Here is a 4,835-nt window from a genome sequence, read left to right on the forward strand (position 1 = left end):
ATATATATATATATATATATATATAATCTCTCCATTATTAACATCTTTTTAAAAGTTTGTTCTAATTAGTTATTCTAATGACATTAGAATGCATTTTGACACATCATACCTTAATGGAGTATAACTTCTCATTCTTTTGGTTGTACATGATGTAGAACCAGTCGTGTAATCATATATGCATATAAGATAATAGTGTCCAATTCATTATACTATCCTTCCTACCTTCATGCCCCATCCCCTTCTTTTACTCCCCTCAGTCTAATTCAAAGTACCTCTATTCTTCCTTAGTCCCCTCTCTTTATTGTGAATTAATATCTGCATATCAGAGAAAACATTTGGCCTTTGATTCTTTGGCATTGGCTTCTTTCACTTAGCATGATATTCTCTAGCTCCATCCATTTACTAGCAAATGCCATAATTTCATTCTTCATTCTTATTTAAGGTTGAGTAATATTTCCTTTTATATATATATACCACATTTTCTTTATTCATTCATCTGTTGAAGGGCACACAGGTTAGTTTCATAGTTATGAATTGAGCTGCTATGAGCATTAATGTGGCTGCATCACTATAGTATAGTATGCTGATTTTAAGTCCTTTGGTGATTGGGTGAAGTCTGCATGTTCAGCCAGGTTTTTTTTCTTTTTTTAAATTTATTCTAGTTTGTTATATAAGACAGCAGAATGCATTTCAATTCATATTACACATATATAGTACAATTTTTCATATCTCTATTTGTACACAATGTAAAGTCACACCATTCGTGTCTTCATACACATACTTAGAGTAATAATGTCCATCTCATTCCACTGCCTTTCCTACCCCCATGCCCCCTCCCTTCCCTTTCCTCCCCTTTCCCCTTTCTAGAGTTTGTCTATTCCTCTCAGGCTTCTCCCCATCCCCATTATGCATCAGCATCCTTATATCAGAGAAAATATTCGGCCTTTGGTGTTTTGGGATTGGCTTACTTCACTTAGCATTATATTCTCCAACTCCATCTATTTACCTGCAAATGCCATGATTTTATTCTCTTTTAATGCTGAGTAATACTCCATTGTTGGTTCCACAGTTTAGCTATTGTGAATTGAGCTGCTATGCACATTGATGTGGCTGCATCACTGTAGTATGCTGACAAGTCCTTTGGGTATAGACCAAGGAGTAGAATAGCTGGGTCAAATAGTGGTTCCATTCCAAGTTTTCTAAGGAGTCTCAATACTGCTTCCATATTGGCTGTACCAATTTGGAGTCCCACCAGCAATGTGTGAGTGTACCTTTTCCCCCACATCCTCACCAACAATTATTGTTGTTTGTATTCTTAATAGCTGCCATTCTGACTGGATTAAGACAAAATCTTAGAGTAGTTTTGATTTGCATTTCTCTAATTGCTAGAGATGCTGAACATTTTTTCATATATTTGTTGATAGATTGTATCTTCTTCTGAGAAGTGTCTGATCAGTTCCTTGGCCCATTTATTGATTTTTTTTTGGGGGGGGGGAAGAAGCTATTTAGTTAGAATCCATCCCATTTATTGATTCTTGATTTTAATTTTAGGAGTCTTATTAAGGAAGTAGGGGCCTAATCTGACATGATCGAGAATTGGGCCCACTTTTTCTTCTATTAGGCACAGATTCTCTGGTTAAATTCTTAGGTCCTTGATCCACTCTGAGTTGAGTTTTGTGCATGGTGAGAAATAGGGGTTTAATTTCATTTTGTTGCATATGGATTTCCAGTTTCCCCAGCACCGTTTGTTGAAGAGGCTATCTTTTCTCCAATATATGTTTTTGGCACCTTTGTCTAATATAAGATAACTGTAATTATGTGGATTTGTCTCTGTGTCCTCTATTCTATACCATTGGTCTACAAGTCTATTTTGGTGCCAATACCATGCTGTTTTTTTTACTTTAAGTATAGTATATAGTTTAAGGTCTGGTATAGTGATGCCACCTGCTTGACTCTTCTTGCTAAGAATCACTTTAGCTATTCTGGGTCTCTTATTTTTCCAGATGAATTTCATGACTGCTTTTGATATTTCTATGAGGAATGTCACTGGGATTTTGATTGTCATTGCATTAAATCTGTATAGTTCAGTCAGGGTTTTTGAATAGGCTTTTTAGATGGAAAAGTTAAGTGGGAAACTGAGGTACCCAGGGACTAAAAATAGTAGAATATATCTTTGGGTATAAACCAAGGGGTGGGATAACTGGGTCAAATGGTGGTTGATTCCATTCCAAGTTTCTGAGGAATCTCCATACTACGTTTTATAGTGGTTGCACCAATTTGCAAACCCTTGGCAATGTACGTGTGTACCTTTTTCTCCACATCTTCGCCAACATTTATTGTTGCTTGTATTCTGGGGTACAGGTTTTGAAGGCAAGCAAAACAAGGATCAAATTACACTTCCACTATCTATGTGTACTTAGGCAGGTTGTTTAGTATCTATCAGCATCTTTCCTTATTGTAAAATGATCCTTACCTAGTGGAGTTTAGATGATTAAGTGAAATTATTAAAGTAAAGCATTTATTCTTGCACCTAAAAATAGCAGTCTCTATAAATTCTCTCTTACTTTTCATGACTTTAAGTATTTTTTAATTAATAATACCCACTAACAGCCAATCCTTAGCACCCAGCACTAACCCTTGATTCAATATATTTTCTTTCAATATTGATTTATCTTCCTGTCCTGGATATTTTCCTGTCACCTAACACTTGCTGACACCTCCCAATATTACATGAACTACTTAAGCTATTATTTGAAACCAGATCCTGTTTCTGGTAAATGCCAATTTCTTAATCTCAGACAACTGACCTACAATGCAGATGAGTGTTACAACTCTCCCTAAGGATTTTTTCCATGCTGCCAGCTTGACTCCAACTAAAGATTCAGAATGAGCTAGAAAGAAGATACAACTGGGTTTAGATTAAAGAATTCTTGGTGAAAGTTAAGCATTTGTTAATGAAGAACCAAGATTGTTTTCGCAATTTTTCCAGAATTTATTTCTATGGGCCAGATTTTTAAAATGTATTGTTACTTCACAAATATTTATCTTTAATATAGTTTGCAATTAATGTTGATTTAATTGCTTTAGGTATTCAAGTTTCAAATTTAAATGAAATTAAAAAGCATACTTGTCAAGATTTGATGACCAATGTAAGATTTTCAGTTTTGTTTTTCTTGTCATAGTACTCTGCCTTCTTTCTTTATCTCCTTTTGGAAGGAATAATTTCCCAGATAGTTAATATATATAACAAAAAATAAAATAACATCAAAATAATAATATCAATGCTCCAAGGCATCTCATTTCTTTTAAATAGATCTATACCTCCTGCAAACACAATAGTCCACACCCATATATTGAAGATGGCAAATAGTATTACTCTGAACATGGACAATTGGATCAATCACTCAGACCAATCAAGCCAAAGACAACTGAGAAATAATTGGTTGTTTTATGATGGTTCATTTTATAATTTTCAAGGCACTGGAAAGGAGGGCTTTGGTACCTACATATTCTCCCCTATAATATGGCACAAAATGTTCCTGTCTTTGTTTATGGGGGCCATTCCACTCTGCAAACAAAATCAGTCTTGAGTTCTGCCTCAGTCCACATCTTTGCAAGAATGAAGTGGATAGTCCCATATCTTTCAGGTTCTAATGACACTTATTTTGGCATGAACTATTCAAGTAAATTAGGTTAGTGTTTCTCAACCTTCCCACCAACACACACACACACACACACACACACACACACACTGTGAGGAACACATACACTTACATTGCACCAGTAAGTGCCCATATTAGTAGTGCATATCCCTGATTTGAAAAACTCCCCCTGATGAATCTGATAGATTATGATAGATCATGCTGGCCCTCCTCCACACCCTGATCGAGATCACAGATTTAGACAAGTTTTTGATTATTTTGTGAATAGCAATTCTGTACCTTAGAAATGATCATAAAGTAAAAAGTACAACTTGCCTTATATGCAGGTAACAGCCATACCAGGAAAAATAAAACTACGGTATGGGAAACGTAAGCTTAATTGCTATCTATGCAGTGGATTCAATAGCTAAGTCCCCCACTGTGGATTCAGTGGCACACTTGAGCCTAGGAATTGCACTATCCCATAGCCAGTTTACTGAAGCCTTAGGGACTTATTCAGAGAGGTACCATTAAGATGCTTTATCTCATAATCTCAGTAAAATAGTTCTTTGACAAATAAAAATATGTTATGTGAACTGGGAAATATTCATTGTTTCAGAGAAATCATACTCATATTTCAGTCTTTTACCTGATTTGGGGATGACACATTTTGCTCTCTCTCCTTTAGCTGTTGCATTAAGATTTTCTGAGGTTCTCAAACTCCCTTTCACTGTAGGATTGTTATTCCTCCTTTGAACTTATCCCAGGATAAACAAATCATATCATTCTTCTTTTTTTCTGCTGTTTCATCTGTTTGGTGCTACTATTAACTCTGGTCTCTATTAGTGGAAAGATTATTATGAGATAAAATATGGAACACTCTAGATCAAAATAAATCAAGAATGTATTGAGAGTGTACTATAGACTTAAGGCTATACAAGGTATTATAAGGCTTTGAAAGTAAAAGAAAGAAAGTCTTTTTTTATTGGTTATTCAAAACATTACAAAGCTCTTGACATATCACATTTCATACATTAGATTCAAGTTGGTTATGAACTCCCAATTTTACCCCAAATACAGATTGCAGAATCACATCGGTTACACATCCACATTTTTACATAATGCCCTATTAGTAACTGTTGTATTCTGCTACCTTTCCTATCCTCTACTATCCCCCCTCCCTCCCCTCCCATC

Source organism: Marmota marmota, unplaced genomic scaffold, assembly GCF_001458135.2.
Source record: "Marmota marmota marmota unplaced genomic scaffold, marMar, whole genome shotgun sequence".
Lineage (NCBI taxonomy): Eukaryota > Metazoa > Chordata > Mammalia > Rodentia > Sciuridae > Marmota > Marmota marmota.